The sequence below is a fragment of the Dama dama genome, chromosome 1, assembly GCF_033118175.1.
Source record: "Dama dama isolate Ldn47 chromosome 1, ASM3311817v1, whole genome shotgun sequence".
Lineage (NCBI taxonomy): Eukaryota > Metazoa > Chordata > Mammalia > Artiodactyla > Cervidae > Dama > Dama dama.
Genome location: NC_083681.1, coordinates 85,103,021 through 85,121,618, shown reverse-complemented (window position 1 = coordinate 85,121,618; position 18,598 = coordinate 85,103,021). Strand labels below are relative to the sequence as shown.

The 18,598-nt window shown below is 46.9% G+C and overlaps 1 pseudogene; it reads left to right on the top strand.

The window, feature by feature from the left end:
• Positions 1-18,598, top strand: part of LOC133042737 (histone-lysine N-methyltransferase PRDM9-like) — a 52,088-nt pseudogene extending 33,490 nt beyond the window's left edge.

Below are 18,598 nucleotides of genomic sequence, written 5' to 3'. Positions count from 1 at the left end.
CTGGAATCAAGATTTCTGGGAGAAATAGCAGTAACCTCAGATATGCAGATGACACCACCCTTATGGCAGAAAGTGAAGATGAACTAAAAAGCCTCTTGATGAAAGTGAAAGAGGAGAGTGAAAAAGTTGGCTTAAAGCTTAACATTCAGAAAACTAAGATCATGGCATCCGGTCCCATCACCTCATGGGTAATAGATGGGGAGACAGTGGAAACAGTGTCAGACTTTATTTTGGGGGGTTCCAAAATCACTGTAGATGGTGATTGCAGCCATGAAATGAAAAGACGCTTATTCCTTGGAAGGAAAGTTATGACCAACCTAGACAGCATATTAAAAAGCAGAGACATTACTTTGCCAACAGAGGTCCGTCTAGTCAAGACTATGGTTTTTCCAGTGGTCATGTATGGATGTGAGAGTTGGACTGTAAAGAAAGCTGAGCACCGAAGAATTGATGCTTTTGAACTGTGGTGTTGGAGAAGACTCTTGAGAGTCCCTTGGACTTCTAGGAGATCCATTCAGTCCATCCTGAAGGACATAAGTCCTGAGTGTTCATTGGAAGGATTGATGCTGAAGCTGAAACTCCAATACTTTGGCCACCTCATGCAAAGAGTTGACTCGTTGGAAAAGACCCTGATGCTGGGAGGGACTTCGGGCAGGAGGAGAAGGGGACGACAGAGGATGAGCTGGTTGGATGGCATCACTGACTCGATGGGCATGAGTTTGAGTAAACTCCGGAAGTTTGTGATGGACAAGGAGGCCTGGCATGCTGTGATTCATGGGGTCGCAAAGAGTTGGACACGACTGAGTGACTGAACTGAACTGACTGAACACCTATCTTACTGAAACTCTTCCAGAAAATTGCAGAAGAAGGTAAACTTCCAAACTCATTCTATGAGGCCGCCATCACCCTAATTCCAAAACCAGACAAAGATGCCACAAAAAAAGAAAACTACAGGCCAATATCACTGATGAACATAGATGCAAAAATCCTTAACAAAATTCTAGCAAACAGAATCCAACAACATATTAAAAGATCATACATCATGACCAAGTGGGCTTTATCTCAGGGATGCAAGGATTCTTCAATATCTGCAAATCAATCAATGTAATACACCACATTAACAAACTGAAAAATAAAAACCACATGATTATCTCAATAGATGCAGAGAAAGCCTTTGACAAAATTCAGCATCTATTTATGATAAAAACCCTCCAGAAAGCAGGAATAGAAGGAACATACCTCAACATAATAAAAGCTATATACGACAAACCCACCGCAAACATTATCCTCAATGGTGAAAAATTGAAAGCATTTCCCCTAAAGTCAGGAAAAAGACAAGGGTGCCCACTCTCACCACTACTATTTAACATCGTTTTGGAAGTTTTGGCCACAGCAATCAGAGCAGAAAAAGAAATAAAAGGAATCCAGATTGGAAAAGAAGTAAAACTCTCATGTTTGCAGATGACATGATACTCTACATAGAAAACCCTAAAGACCCCACAAGAAATTACTAGAGCTAATCAATGAATATAGTAAAGTTGCATGATATGAAATCAACACACAGAAATCCCTTGCATTCCTGTACACTAACAATGAGAAAACAGAAAGAGAAATTAAGGAAATAATTCCATTCACCTTTGCAACAAAAAGAATAAAATACTTAGGAAAATATCTACCTAAAGAAACAAAAGACCTATATATAGAAAACTATAAAATGCTGGTGAAGGAAATCAAAGAGGACACAAATAGATGGAGAAATATACCATGTTCATGGATCAGAAGAATCAATATAGTGAAAATCAGTATACTACCCAAAGGAATCTATAGATTCAATACAATCCCTATCAAGCTACCAATGGTATCAAAATACCAAGGGTATTTTTCAAAGAACTAGAGCAAATAATTTCACAATTTGTATGGAAATACAAAAAAAGCTTGAATAGCCAAAGCAATCTTGAGAAAGAAGAATGGAACTGGAGGAATCAACCTGCCTGACTTCAGGCTCTACTACAAAGCCACAGTCATCAAGACAGTATGGTACTGGCACAAAGGCAGACATATAGATCAATGGAACAAAATAGAAAGCCCAGAGATAAATCCACGCACCTATGGACACCTTATCTTTGACAAAGGAGGCAAGAATATACAATGGAGAAAAGACAATCTCTTTAACAAGTGGTGCTGGGAAAACTGGTCAACTACTTGTAAAAGAATGAAATTAGAACACTTTCTAACACCATACACAAAAATAAACTCAAAATGGATTAAAGATCCAAACATAAGACCAGAAACTATAAAACTCCTAAAGGAAAACATAGGCAAAACACTCTCCAGCATAAATCACAGCAGGATCTTCCATGACCCACCTCCCAGAATACTGGAAATAAAAACAAAAGCAAACAAATGGGACCTAATTAAAATTAAAAGCTTTTGCCCAACGAAGGAAACTATAAGCAAGGTGAAAAGACAGCCTTCAGAATGGGAGGAAATAATAGCAAATGAAGCAACAGACAAAGAATTAATCTCAAAAATATGCAAGCAACTCCTGCAGCTCAATTCCAGAAAAATAAATGACCCAATCAAAAAATAGGCCAAAGAACTAAACATACATTTCTCCAAAGAAGACAAACAGATGGCTAACTAACACATGAAAAGATGATCAGCATCACTCATTATCAGGGAAATGCAAATCAAAACCACAATGAGGTATCATTTCACACGAGTCAGAATGGCTACTATCCAAAAGTCCACAGGCAATAAAAGCTGGAGAGGGTGTGGGGAAAAGGGAACCCTCTTACACTGTTGGTGGGAATGCAAACTAGTACAGCCACCATGGAGAACAGTGTGGAGAATCCTTAAAAAACTGGAAATAGAACTGCCATATGACCCAGCAATCCCACTCTTGGGTATACACACCAAGGAAACCAGAACTGAAAGAGACACATGTACCCCAATGTTCACTGCAGCACTGTTTATAATAGCCAGGACATGGAAGCAACCTAGATGTCCATTGGCAGATGAATGGATAAGAAAGCTGTGGTACATATATACAACATTACTCTGCCATTAAAAAGGATATATTTGAATCAGTTCTAATGAGGTGGATGAAACTAGAGCGTATCATACAGAGTGAAGTAAGCCAGAAAGAAAAGCACCAATACAGTATACTAACGCATATATATGGAATTTAGAAAGATGGTAATGATAACCCTGTATGCGGGACAGCAAAAGAGACAGAGATGTATAGAACAGTCTTTTTGACTCTGTGGGAGAAGGTGAGGGTGGGATGATTTGGGAGAATGGCATTTAAACATGTCTATTATCATATGTGAAATGGATCGCCAGTCCAGGTTCGATGCATGAGAGAGGGCACTCAAAGCCAGTGCACTGGGATGACCCTGAGGGATGGGATGGGGAGTGAGGTGGGAGGGGGTTTCAGGATGGGGAACACATTTACACCCAGGGCAGATTCATGTCAATGTATGGCAAAACCAATACAATATTGTACAGTAATTAGCCTCCAATTAAAATAAATAAACTTATATTTTTTAAAAAAGAAAGAAAACAGGGCTGAATTAACCTTAAAAGTGTTTGTACAGCAAAGGAACCCTAAATGAAAGAGAAAGACAGTCTTCAGAATGGGGAAAAAAACATTTGCAAAAAAAGACGTCCACAAGGAATAAAGAAGATGGGGTACATAGACACGATGAACCATCACTCAGCCATAACAAGCAGGAAAGAATGCCCTGGCAGGCCTCAGGGAAGAAACTAGGCATGATCATAGCAAGTGAGGTGAGGGGGACAGGGAGGGATATTAATATAAGATATCACTTGTAGCTGGGATCTAAAAGTGGATACAGATGAACTTCTTTACCAAAAAGAAACAGTCTCACAGACTCAGAAAAGAATCAATGGTCCCCAGAAAAAAACAAAAACTCTGGGACAGTTCAGTTCAGTCGCTCAGTTGTGTCCAACTCTTTGCGACCCCATGAACCGCAGCACACCAGGCCTCCCTGTCCATCACCAACTCCCGGAGTTTACGCAAACTCAGGTCCACTGAGTCAGTGATGCCATCCAACCAGCTCATCCTCTGTCGTCCCCTTCTCCTCCTGCCCTGAATCTTTCCCAGCATCACGGTTTTTTCAAATGAGTCAGCTCTTTGCATGAGGTGGCCAAAGTATTGGAGTTTCAGCTTCAGTCTCAGTCCTTACAATGAACACTCAGGACTGATCTCCTTTAGGATGGACTGGATGGATCTCCTTGCAGTCCAAGGGACTCTCAAGAGTTTTCTCCAACACCACAGTTCAAAAGCATCAGTTCTTCGGTGCTCAGCTTTCTTTACAGTCCAACTCTCACATCCATACATGACCACTGGAAAAACCATAACCTTGACTAGACGGACCTTTGTTGGCAAAGTAATGTCTCTGCTTTTTAATATGCTGTCTAGGTTGGTCAGAACTTTCCTTCCAAGGAGGAAGTGTCTTTTAATTTCATGGCTGCAATCACCATCTGCAGTGATTTTGGAGCCCAGGAAAATAAAGTCAGCCACTGTTTCCACTGTTTCCCTATCTATTTGCCATGAAGTGATGGGACCGGATGTGGGACAGGGAGTAATGAACTGATTCAGTCTAACATAGGGAGGCTAATATTATTAAAAAAAAAAAAAAAAAGTGTCCACCAGGACCCACTGAGTAACACAGGAATCCTATTCAACACTCTGTACCATCCTATACCAGAAAAGAACCTGGAAGAGAAGATATATATATCTACGCACAAGTGAATCAAGTTGCTGTCGATCCAAAAAAAAAAAAAAGAAAAGAAAACACCCACATCCTTATCATTCAACTACATACTGCAATTCAAATTGGGGGATGAAAGTACAAAACAGGAATCAGAAAGGCTGACTCTTGCCCTCAGGCCACAGATACCTGGATGGTGTCACATCCCTGGAACCTGAGCTGGAGGGACTCAAGCTGGAGGGAACCCAAGACTGGAGGGGCTCAATGCAGAAGAGCTGGGAGAATGTGGCAGGAAATGTGGCCCCATGATGGACCTGGGGTGCCTCCTGCCCTCTGCATGAGCCCCCAATCTCCAGATGCAGGTGGAACCTCCTGCAGAGAAACCAAGCCTACATCACCCAAGAATTGGTGGAACCTCTGGGCTGGAACATGTTTGCAAGGTCCCCTGGCCAGTCTATGTCCCCTAGGCTGGGGTTCCTACTTCCAGCCTCCATCCTTAGGGTCACCCCGCCTACAGATGACAGCACCCTCTGAGAGTGGTGTTCCAAAAAACTGGGATGTATCCTGGGGACACTGGGTAAGGGGGAAGGAGAAGAGATTCAAGCCTTGGGTGTTTCTTCTGGCACAGTCCACTCTAGCTGACAATCCATGAACAGAGTTTTCCATGAGACTCAATGCCTGTGGACCAGAGTGGGGCAGGAAGCAATGCTGTTTCCTTAGGGCCATCTTCCAGAAAAACGACTTTAAACCTAGTGCTGTTGGGCTGTTCGTATTCACAAGGCCTGCGGGACTGTAAATGACCTCTCCTGTCCAGTCATGTCCCGGGGTAAATCATCAGACATGAATTCAAACAGGGCCACCTTTCAAGAAAACAGTTTCAAGAAGTAAACTGTAGTCACTCTGCACAGTATCAAAAAGTACCAGGAAAATTCCTGCAGCTGACTATGTAGTTCAGTCGCTCAGTCATGTCCTACTCTTTGCAATCCCGTGGACTACAGCATGCCGCTATGTACTAAATCCACGCAAATCAAAGCTCCCATGAAAAATCCCCTCCCACAGGTCAGCATGGCACCGTCTAAAACATCTACAGAGAATACGGGCTGCAGACGATGGAGGCAAAAGGGAACTCTCCTACACTCTTGGTGGGGGTGTAAATGGCTGCAGGAACTATCAAAACCAGCAAGGAGGTTCCTTATCAGATAAACATCCAGAAACCACATGGCCCTAACCTCAATCCCACGTTTGTGCTCCAATCCAGAAAAAATCAGAATTCACAGTTACCCATGAACACTTGTCTTCAGGGCAGCTCGACTGACCAATGGCCAAGCTAGAATGGTTGCTGGCCAAAATCTTGGCTTTCTCCTCCTAGGGCAGCCAAATAAAAATTACAGAGACAGAGTTTGAAGGAAATACCAAGGTGGCTTTTATTCTCAAGCCAGCAGAGAGGGGAACACAGTAGGGTCATGCCTCAAGAACTATGCCCCACACCCCACCCATGAGGAGTCTAGGGGTTTATATACGGCAAGGACTCACAGTCAGGAGACAGTGATGAGGAACAAAGGCGATAGGATCTCGCTTTCTTCCTCATGCATTTTTTCAAAGACAGTCATAGACTGAAGTCAATCACCCAGGAACGGACTCTGGCAGTTCGATGTCTCTGCGGCCTTGTAAGTACAAGGGGAAGGGTGTTGTAAGTATAAACACCAGACAGAGGATGTATTTAGCATGGAGTCCAAGGAAAAAATGTTTATTGTAGCTCCTGCAGGGTTAGGGGGCAGAAGAGCAGATTTAGTTACAGACATTCAGAGTTATGAGCAGTTAAAAGTAAAAAAAAAAAAAAAAAGGAATGTTCACACCTGCTCACGGCTTTATCTCCTTTCTTCTCAAAAAAGGGAAAAAATTAAAAACTCACTCTTTTTTTTTTTTTTCCTTTGCATGCATTCTCAGTCACTTCAGTCGTGTCCAGCACTTTGTGACCCCATGGACTGCAGCCCGCCAGAATCCGTGGGATTCTCCAGGCAAGAACACGAGTGGGTTTCCATGCCCTCCTCCAGGGGATCTTCCCCAATCAGGGATTGAATCCATGTCTCCTGCATTGGCAGGCAGATTCTCTACCAGCTAAGCCACCAGGGAAGCCCTTTTTTTTTTTTCCTTCCCCTGCAACAAATTCAACCAGGATATCCATCGACAGGAAAACGCAGACAGAGTGGTGTACCTGTACATGGCAATGCTACCCAGCCCTGCCTCAATCAGAACGGAATAACGCCAGTAACAACGGCGTGGGTGGAAAGAGTGATTACCATAGGCCCGGAGAGAAAGACAAGTATCAGAAGGTGTCACTGACAGCTATCTTCTTAAAATTAATGCAAATGTAGGCTACTACGCAGTAGAAACAGACTCACAAACTTAGAAAACCAACTTATGATTATTAAAAAAAATAAAGTTATGGATGTGGGATAAATGAAGAGTTTGCAAGGAAAAGACATCAATATACATCAAACAGAAAATCGGGAAAAAACTGTTGGATAGCAAAGGGCAGCCTCCTGGAGACCCTGTAATCCTCTATCTGGGGAAAACGAACCCAAGAAAGAATTGACAGACGTCGGTGTATCACTGAACCAAGCCCCTGTACCCGTGACAGTGGAAATCAACCCTACTCGGAAATAAAACAAGGAATGCACAGAAACGGACAAGTGAAGTTTGAAGCAAAAGCAATGCTGCCATCCCGTGGTCATTTTTTGTAACAACAACTCTAAAAGCTGTGTTCAGGTCAGTTCAGTCCTAGGTCTTGTCCGACTCTGTGACCCCACAGACTAGAGCACGCCAGGCTTCCCCATCCTTCACCGACTCCCGGAGTTTGCCCAAACTCAACTCCATCGAATCAATGATGCCATCCAACCATCTCATCCTCTGTCGTCCCCTTCTTCTCCCTCCTTCAGTCTTTCCAGGCACTTAATATTCACAAGGTCCGTGGGGTTGTAAGTAAACACCTGCCCTCCAGAAGATGACCCCCAGGGAGGGTCAACAAACAAGAATTCAAAACTTAGCAGACGGTCACAGAGCCAAGTTCAACAGGTACCTTTAACTCACACCCTTAAAGGAAAAAAAAAAATCACATGCAATGACGGCAACATCGCTAAATATTAGGGAAGTGCCCGTCAACCCTGCAACGAGGTGTCACCTCAAGCCAGTCAGGATGGCCACTGTCAAGCCCTTTACAAGCATCAAGCGCTGTAGACGCTTGGAGAAACGGGAACCCTCCTCCTCTGATGCTGGGAATGGAAGTTGGAGACAGCCCCTCTGAAGAACAGTGCGTGGGTTCCTCGAACAATGGAAACGAGAATGAAATTAGAATATTCCCCAACACCATACACAAAAATACAAGATCTAAATGGGAAGATGGAGACTGTGACATTCTTGAGGAAAATATACACAGGACACACTTTGACATTCATCACAGGAAATTCTTTTGGGCTCCAGATCTTAGAATGATGAAACATCAACCTAAAGTAACAAAACAGGACCGAATCTACCTGAAACATTTGCATGGAAGAGGAAACCCTCAACAAAAGAAAAAGACAACTCACAGAATGAGAATATATATGTGCAATCAAACATACCCACAAGGAATTTGTGTCCAAAACATAGAAAGAGTTTGTGCAGCTCAATGTCAAAAAAACAAAACAAGCAACCCAAGAAATAAAAGGGCCCAAGATAGAAACAGATATGTCTTCCAAGAAGGCATAGAGATTCCCACAAGGCACATAACAAGATGCTCATCATCTCTATTAGAGACAGGAGCATCAGAAGTCCCTGTGGCGGGACGATCCCCTGGAGGAGGAAATGGCAACCTGCTTCAGTATTCTCATCTGGAGAACCCCAGGGACAGAGGAGCCTGGCGGGCTGCAGTCCATGGGGTCACAAAGAGTCAGACACGGCTGAAGCAACTCAGCACACACTTAGCAATCAGAAGCCCACTTTGGTATAATGCCACCAACAGCATCATGAATGGACAGACATCTTCATACTAAGCGCAGGTCAGAGAGAGAAAGACAAACGTCATGAGATATCATTGAGAATTATAGTGCAGTGAGTGGTGAAGTCACTCAGTCATGTCCAACTCTTTGCGATCCCATAGACTGTAGCCCACCAGGCTCCTCCATCCATGGGATTTTCCAGTCAAGAATACTGGAGTGGTTGCCATGTCCTTCTCCAGGGGATCTTCCCAACCAGGGATTGAAGCTGGGTCTCCCACATTGCAGGCAGACGCTTTACCATCTGAGCCACCTAATGCAAATGAAGTATCTCACCAAGTTAAAAACACTCACAAACTTAGAAAACCAACTTAAGATTATCGAGAAGATGTTACGGATGAGGGATAAATTAAGCATTTGCTAATAACACATACATATTGGGGCGTGCTTAGTCGCTCAGTCATGTCCGACTCTGAGACAGCATGGACTGTAGCCCACCAGCCTCCTCCATCCATGGGGGCTTTCCAGGCAAGAACACTGGGGTGGGCTGTCATCCCCTCCTCCAGAGGATCTTCCTGACCCAGGGATCGAAGCCGCGTCTCTTGCATCTTCTGCATTGGCAGGCAGGCTCTTTACTGCTAGCACCACCCAGGAAGCCCACATACACGATATGAATATACACATTCCTGTGGCTCAAAGTGATGATCAAAAGGGACTTATTGAAGCTCACGAGGAATACACACTGTCATCACCTAGATAGAACAAGAACCCAAAGAAAGAAGAGATAAACGTCTGAGTATCACCGAATCAAGTTCCTGTACATCTGAAATAAATATGGTTTCAGAAACCAACTCTACTCCAATAGAAAATAATGAATGCACAGAGAGAGGGGGGAAAAAAAGTCTGGGCCCTGAAGAAATGCTCAGGCCTAGTGGCCGCTTTTTGTAACAGCAACTCCAAAAGCTCTGTTACCCATGTCCACGCTAAGGCTCTGCAACTGCACGGACCGCAGCCCGCCAGGCTCCTCCGTCCATGGGATTCTCCAGGCAAGAATACTGGAGTGGGTTGCTATGCCCTCCTCCAGGGGATCTTCCCGATCCAAGAACGGAACCCCCATCTCCTGCATTGCAGGCAGACTCCTTACCCTCTGAGCCACAGGAGAAGCCCCACTGCCTGGAAGGGGTTGTTTATAAAGACCTCAATCCCGGCACACCTGGGAAGGGCTGGCCTTCCCTAATCCTAACCCTGGGTCAGCCAATCCTCACCCATCAGGGGCTCACAGTGGCAGAAAATGGGCCTTGTTTTGCCGGCCAAGTGCAAGGAACGGGAGCGCAGTCCTGAGGGTCAGGATGGACGTGGGGCTGCAGCTCTGGCTGGTTTTCTAATCATTTTATCTGGCCCTCAAGTGAGAGGCAGTTTCGAACAGACCTGCTAGTGAGAGGAGCCCAGGAGTCCAGGAAAGGAAGGGTGGTGGGTGGAGACGGTGCCCGGAGCAGCAGAAGCCTCTGCAAGTCCTGCTGTTGGGAGGAAGCACAGAGCGAAGTCCAGGGTCACGGACCTTCCGGGAGCGGCTGTCTGTCAGTCCAGGTCTTGCTCTGAGGGGCTCAGGGTCCGCTCCGGTCAGGAGACAGGCTGCGGGTGCTCTGCGATGACCCCTGTGTGCTGAGCTCCGCCCAGACGGGCCCCTCCCCTGGGCGGGGTCAGCCCACGTGAGCCCATGCCCTGGGAGGGGTGTGTTAACAAGCTCCCTCTCTTTGCAGCTGATTAGGCTGCAGATTAAGATCAGCTGAGGGCAAAGAGCCCGGGCCCTTTCGGTTGTGGCCCTGCAGGAATCCAAACGCCCTGTGCTTGCCGCAGGACAGGAGGTGTTGAGACAAGTACACGGCTGTATTCTTAGGGCCAGAAGACCAACAAGATGGCCAATGAATGTCTCCAAATAAACATCGTGTCGGGGTCTGGATGCCAGGTCCTTTCAGGAATCAGACATGGGGGACGAGAGGAAACCAACTAAAAAAACCGCCATTAATCTTCCAAATATCCTGGAACGGTGAGCCTCAGGCAGGCCGATGTGTTAATTTCTCCCTTTCCGCAGTCCAGAGCGGAACGGGGCTCTGAACAAAGGCGCTGTAGCTTATCAGTCTGGCAGAGGGGCGGGATTCTCAGAGGGGGGCCATTAGGTGTGATTATAATAACAAAAGGAAGTCAGACAGCAAGGCAAAGAAACAGTTCCAACTCGGAGTCAGAACTATCTTATTCTGCAGCGTGGGAAGGTGCAGGCTTTTTGGGCCAGCCTGTGAACTGTGGCTTCCCATTGCCCTTCCCTCCCCCAGCGCCTGGCAGCACTTCCTGTCTCTGGGTTTGCCCGAAGGTTTCCTGTAAATGGAATCATACACTTTGTGGTTATTCTGGGCTGGATGTTTGTGTCCCCTGAAATTCACATGTTGAAATCAAGACGTCTAGGTGATGCTGTGACCGGCGCGGGTGTTGGGGGGATGGTAAGTGATGAGGTCATGAGTGGAGACCCCATGAACAGGATCCCGGTTCTTATGACAGAGACCCCCAAGGAGCCCCCTCAGCCCTTCCTCCACCTGAGGACACCGTGAAGACCCCGCCCCCCACCAGGAACGGATTTTCACCAGAACCTGCCCATCCTGACACCCTCATCTCAGGCTTCCGGCCTCCACAAATGTAGGAAATGCATTTGTGTTGCTCACGCGCCCAGCCTTCTATTTTGCTACGGCAGCCCAAGCAGACTAAGACAGTGAGTCCGTCTGCGTCTGCTTCTGTGTCCGCCTGGTGTGTTCAAGGTCCACCCATGCTGTAGCCTGTGTCAGAGCGTCACGCCTTTTCATGGCTGCGTCATACTCCACTGTGTGCATGGACCCCATGCTGTTTATCCAGCCATCCATCCATCCACCATCCCACCCTCCAGCCACCATCCATCCACACATGCATGGGATACAATCCACGGGGTCGCAAACAGCCGGACATGACTGACTAATCACATGAACATCAATAAGGGCATTTGCCATCTTGTAGCCACGTTCTCCGGGAAACAGACTCACTCAGAGGGACAATGCAGATAGCGGACTGCGGTTTATTACACCGGCGGGCCCAAGGCAGAGTCTCCTCTTAGCCAAGGGCCCCGACCAGCATTTGTGAAAATCTTTTATACCCGATGTGTACTTGTCCAAACCCACCACCCCAAATTCCTTGAGACTCACATAAACTGAGGGAGGGTAAATACAATCCCAATAACCCCATCACTCATGTGCCATGTGCTCAGACAGTTAAACAATTAGCCAATAATCAATAAGCCCGAGGTTACACTCCAATAGATACAGAAAAATTTATGGCCTGTCCGGAGATAGAGGTGATCAGGGTCTGTGTTTTCTTAGGCGATGAGTAACCTGGATAGGATCTTCAAGATGCCCCTGTCCGGAGGGGGTCTTATCCTTCTGTTGTCATTTCCATAGACACTAAACACAGTTCAGAGTCCACTGGAGAGGTGGCCGAGCATGGTCAGCATGGACAGGCCTGAGATGGAGTCCTGGCCCTATGAATTCCTTCTTCATTCCCCCTTCTTGATGCTCCTAGTTTCCATAATGAGCATCATTTACTGCAATATATTGTATCCTAGCCCTCCGGTCACCCACATGAGAGAATGCTATCAACCTCTGGGTTACAAAATTCACAAGGCATTGTAAAATTCAGGGCCAACAAAGCAGAACTCTCAAGGCAACTATAACAGTGGTAAATATAGTTTTCCACTTATCGCCCTTCACCCAAGATAGGACCAAAGTCCAGAAAGGAATGTTTTCATTTGACATTACTTTTACCTGGTTTTTCATGTCATCTAAAGCAGTCGATACATTGCCAGATAAGTCAGGAGTGTATACACAACATTCAACCTGAATTATAGCACAGGTCCCTCCTTGAGCAGCTGTGAGCATGTCCAAAGCCATTCTATTATGAATTACCACTTTTCTCATTTGGATGTGCTCTTCATTTAAGGCTTGGATGGCTTTTGTTCTATCTAGGAGGGCCTGTTTTGTGAAATTAGTCAAGGCCTCTACTTTAATCATAGTATCTGTTGTCCCTATGGAGGGTACAAACAAGGCAGCAATATACTCATACCATCGAAACACAGATCTTGTCCACCTAGCATGTAAATAAGGTAGATTTACCGGGGCTTGTTGTAGGTTAGGCTTTTGTTACACTGGCATTTATATCAAATGTAACCCCATGACCTGAGTCTCTCAACTGTAGGTCTTACACCAAGAGAGAAAGGAGAGCTTATCATTGACAAGAGAGAAGAAAGTCTCTTTTTGTCATCCCAGAAAAGAGCCGAGTGGTTTAAAATCTCCTTGGCAGAGCGGTGACACCCACCAAGGAAGTCCATCCATCACAGACAGAGGCATAGTCCCACATACCCAGCAGTTGGAGGTGTTGTGGAAGTCTGCATAGGAACGTGCCCATGAGATGAAAACATTGTCCTGAGTTGAAACAGAAGTTCAGTTCAAAATCACGTTGATGAGGCCAAGCAGCAGGAGTTGATTGTGCGGCTTCATCCTGAAGGGGCTCATCCAGGATCTTCTCTTCCTTCTTCTCAAGGATGGTCTTAGTCTCTCGAGGGTCAGCGGGGTCCCTCTGTACAGTCCACTCAGCGTTTTCTGGGTCTGCGTGGTATGTTCTCTTCACCCTCGTATGATGGATCCAAGGGACAATACCTGCAACTTTAACTGCAGTAGGGGTAGTTAGAATAACATAAGGGCCCTTTCACCAAAGGGCTAGCGAATCATGTTTCCAATCTTTGACCCATACTTGGTTACCAAGCATAAACTCATGAATCTGTTCCCCAAGGGGGAACGGCACACTTTCTTGTACAAATTTAGTTACCCTATTTATTACCTTACCCAGTTCCATCTGCTGTGAAATCCTATCCCCCCTCACCTGAGGCAAATTTCTTGACACCTGTTTTATTATGGGAGGGGGCCTCCCATACATAATTTCATATGGAGAATAGCCTTGGGACTGTGGGGTCACCCTGAGTCTGAGCAGAGCCGTCAGAAGTAAGTCTACCCAGGAGCAGTCAGTCTCTATGATCCACTTGGAGAGTCTCTTCAAGTGTCCGGTTGGTTCATTCCACCATCTCAGAACTCTGGGCCTATATGCAGTGTGCAGTTTCCAAAGTTTTGCTTACTTGTTGTACTAAATCAGCTACAAAAGCCGGGCCATTGCCTGAACTAATGCTTGTAGGAAGTCCAAATATGGGAACTATTTCCCCAAGCAGGCACCGGGCTACTTCTGGTGCTCTTTCAGTCCAGGTAGGAAAAGCTTCTATGCATCTCGAGAATGTACATACCATGACCAGCAGATAATGGTATTGTCGGTGAGGTTTCATTTCAGTGAAGTCCACTCCCAGGTGTTCAACGGGCAGCATGCCTTTCAGCTGAATACCTGGAGGTTTTTGTCTGAATATCGGAGAGGCAGCATTAACCTGTGAGCCGGCAGCATGGCCTAGGTGGGCCACCTGGTGTGTTTGGCTTACCAGAGTGTATGCCAGCTCCTCCAGTAGCAATAAGTTGCCACTTGGCAATTCCCACCATCCCTTTTCAGTCTTGATGGCCCCTTCCGCTCTGGCTAACCTGACAGCCATTGTCCTTGTTTTATCAGGCTAGTGCCATCAGTATATAGGACCAAATTAGGATCTGGAACCTTGAGCCCTCCTTTAAAAGAAACCCCAGATACCTTACCTCCTCTTTGTAGATCTGTGCCTTCTTCTTCGACACCGGATACCCTGCTTCCATCAACAGCTGGAGCAGTGCATTTGTCCCTTTCCAGCATTTTTCCTTGGTCTCAGGCAGCCAGCAGCAGGTCATCCCCGTATTGTAGGAGCCGACATCCATACTCTTCTGGATGGAATGAGTCCAGGTCAGAAGCCAAGGCTTCCCCAAAGATGGCTGGGGCGTTCTTAAACCCTTGTGGGGGAGTCCGGATGAGCTGTTGTTCGGTGCTCCCAACTGGATCTTCCCATTCAAAGGCAAAGATGGGCTGTGATGCTGGGGCGAGGCGTATGCAGAAGAAGGCACCCTTGAGATCTAGGCCAGTGTAAACTTTAGTCCTCAGTGGGAGGAGGCTAAGTAAGGTACAGGGGTTTGGAACAATGGGATGTAAAGTCACAGTAGCCTGGTTGACTAGCCTGAGATCTTGTACAGGCCTATAGTCCTGTCCTCCTTCCCTTTTGACTGGCAGGATTGGCATATTCCAAGCCAACTGGCACTCTACTAGAATGCCTGCTTGTTTCAAATCTATTGATGTGGGGCAGTATGCCGGCCCAGGCCTCTATTGGTAGCGGGTACTGGTGCTTTGTAACCGGGATGGTGCCTGGTTGGAGCTCTATTATCACTGGGGCTTGATATTATCCAGTCTGGGGGGAGCAGGGGTTGTCTTCCGCCCAGACCTCAGGGAATAATTGAGTTAGCTCTCTCTCATGTTCTTCCGGCCCACCCAGTTCTTCCTTCGGAGGCTCATGCAACCTTCACTCATCTTGGAGATGAGAGAGAGGGCAAATAAGTCCTAGAGTCCGTCCAGAAGGTGGGCCTCTCCTCAGGGGAGAAAGTCACTTGTGCTCCTAGTTTGGAGAGCAAGTCTCTTCCCAACAGGGGTCCTGGGCACTCAGGAATGTAGAGGAATTCATGAATCACTTGATGCCCCCCCCCCCCTCCCATCTGACATTTTCTGGGCTGGCAAAATGATTTAATCATCTCTTCTCCCGATACCCCAGTTACAGCGGTAGTCTTTGTGGACAGAGGTGCCACAGGTTTTGTTACTACCGACAGTTCTGCTCCTGTATCCACCATGAAGTCAATGTCTTGGTCCCCACTTTTAAGGTTACCATGGGCTCTCGGGGACCTGATATCTCTGAGCCCGAGCAGCCCTATTTAATTTCCAAGTCAGCAAGCCCCACAACTGAGGGAGCTTCCTCTTCCTTCCTTGCCTTAGGGCATTCATTCTTCCAGTGGCCAAAAGCTGGGGCACACTGGTTTGGCTGTAACGGGACCCGGGGCCTCTGTTGGGACTGGCTGAAGGGCTGTCCTGTCCCTGGGGCAGATGAGGTTTTCTGGAGGGCCCGAGTTGCACTGTAAGTCTCTTGTCTGTTCTCTTTCGTTCCCTCCAGCTCTCTGGCAGAGCGCGGTCTCTGCTTAATTCCAACGTCTCCCTCCCCCTCTTGTCAGTACTCACCGGGAGAGGCGGGTATAGCTTGGACAGATAGGTTGGAGCCGGATCCTGGAAGTGTTGGCCAGAGGCTTCTGTCACTTGGATCGGAGCCTGCCCAAACAGCGGCTCTACGAACTCCGGGAAAGCTGGCGGAGGAGTAGTGGCTGTTGCAGAAACTTCACCTGGCCCTGGATCAGGCATTAAGGCGGCCTCCGGTCCTGGTGAAGCACTGGGAGGCAGGCGTGTCATTATCCAGCATGGGGGTGGGGTCAGGTCATCCCCGTCCAAATCCTGTAGAATTTCCTTTTTTATCATCAGTCAATTTTTGTGCCCTTAATATTTTTCCCTTTCCCTTCTGGATACAGAACCTTGTCCAAGTAGGAGGGTCTCAAGCTAACCCTAGCCATGAGTCAATAGATGGATATAGATCCAGGTGCCCTGGCTCTCCTGTGACTACTGTATAGACTGCTTCCACTATTTTTGAGTTCACGGTGTTCTCTGGTGGCCATCCTGCTCTCATTGGGGTCCATTCGACCTCACAGAGTATGTGGAGGCAGTTAGGCTTCATCTTCACCCCATAGTCTCCTCCTAATCCCTTCTTTAAATTTTTAATCATGCACTCCAATACAGTTGCCTTAGATTCACTTCCCTCCATCTTGCTTACCTTCTCAGACCTTCTTCTACTTTTCCTTTTCGTTCTGTCTACGAAGTTCTCAGTACCCTATGTACTTCTGATATTTCCACTCAGTGACACTTAAATTGCCATTCTGCCTCCTTCCTAACTGGGGTGAGAAGAGCCTTACCTGCCAGATCCCAGAGGGAGAAGGGGGATCAGCAAGTCTTCACCTGCCGGTCAGCACAGCCGAACCAGAACATCACATGGTCCGAGACTGTTTCTCCCTTAAAGTCCGTCTGCCTTTTGGGCTTGATCAGGTGTGGATGAAAACACAGATGGGTTAAATATCCCATGTCCCAGGCCATCTCTGGAAAAGCCAATTCATACTCACTTCTGTATCCCCCTCCTTCTAGCCTAACAATTCCGAGGGGGTCAAGAATTTCACAGCAGATAGGACACCTCCTGGGGGAGGGCAGAATACGAGCATACAAGGACCAGTTTCTTATCCTAAAAATCCCCTGGCGATCGCTTGGTAATAATTTTCCCCAAGACGGCATGGACACACCTCCTAAATGACCATCACAAATTTCCTTCCTAAACCCTAGCACGCTCGCCGACCTGTGTACCAAGCAATCGCCACCTGCCTCTTCCAGGCTCCTGTGGGTCCCCGCTCCTTATAGTCCCTCCCAGGGGGGCGATCAGGCCCCTCTTCCACCCTGCCGGGTGGGTCCCTCCTCACCTGAGCGCTCAGTTCCCCTGCTGCCGTCCACTACCTGCTGACGTGAAAGGTCTGGGCGTTGAAAACCAGAATCCTTCCAGAGGGGCGAGGCGCCTTCCCCCCTCTAGGAGATTCAAGCTACAAAGCCTCGGGGTGGCCTCAAATGAGACCTGTCTCCTCAAAGTGAGGAGTTTCCTGGCCAATGCACCAAATGTTATAGCCACGCTTTCGGGGAAACAAACTCACTCAGAAGGGCAATGCAGATAGTGGAGTGCAGTTTATTACACTGGCGGGCCCAAGGCAGAGTCTCCTCTTAGCCAAGGACCCTGTCCAGCATTTGTGAAAATCTTTTATACCCCATGTGTACGTGTCCGAACCCACCACCGCAAATTCCTTGAGACTTACATAAACTAAGGGAGGGTAAATACAATCCCAATAACCCCATCACTCATGTGCCATGTGCTCAGACAGTTAAACAATTAGCCAATAATCAATAAGCACGAGGTTACACTCCGACAGGTACAGAAAAATTTATGGCCTGTCTGGAGGAAGGGGTGATGAGTGTCTGTGTTCTCTTAGGTGATAAGTAACCTGGATACTCTCTTCAAGACTCCCCTCTCCGGAGAGGGTCTTATCCTTCTGTCGTCGTTTCCACAGACACTAAACACGGAGTTCAGAGTCCACTGGAGAGGTGGCCGAGCATGGTCAACATGGACAGGCCTGAGATGGGGTCCAGGCCCTATGAAGTCCTTCTTCAATCTGCCTCCATGGAGATTTAACTCTGTGCTGCTGAAGCTGCTGACTTTCAACACCCCCGAGGGAAATTCAGGGTGCAGAGTGAGGCACTCTGTGCCCCAGGGAAACTGGTGGAACAGGTCTTTGGATAGTTAAGATATTTTCAGGAACTGATTTCATGATCCCAATCTTTGCATTTCCTCATATATAGAAATTAAAAGACACTGCTCCTTGGAAGAAAAACTGTGAAAAACCCAGACAACATATTAAAAAGCAGAGACATCACTTTGCCGACAAAGGTCCGTCTAGTCAAGGCTATGGTTTTTCCAGTGGTCATGTATGGATGTGAGAGTTGGACTATAAAGAAAGCTGAGCGCCGAAGAATTAATGCTTTTGAACTGTGGTGTTGGGGAAGACTCTTGAGAGCCCCTTGGACTTCAAGGAGATCAAACCCGTCAATCCTAAAGGAAATCAACCCTAAATATCCATTGGAAGGACTGATGCTGAAGCTCCAATCTTTTAACTCAGGTGAGATGTTATAGGGTTTGGCTCCACTGTCTGGGGACCACACGCCCCTCCCCCCACAGGCTGGTGA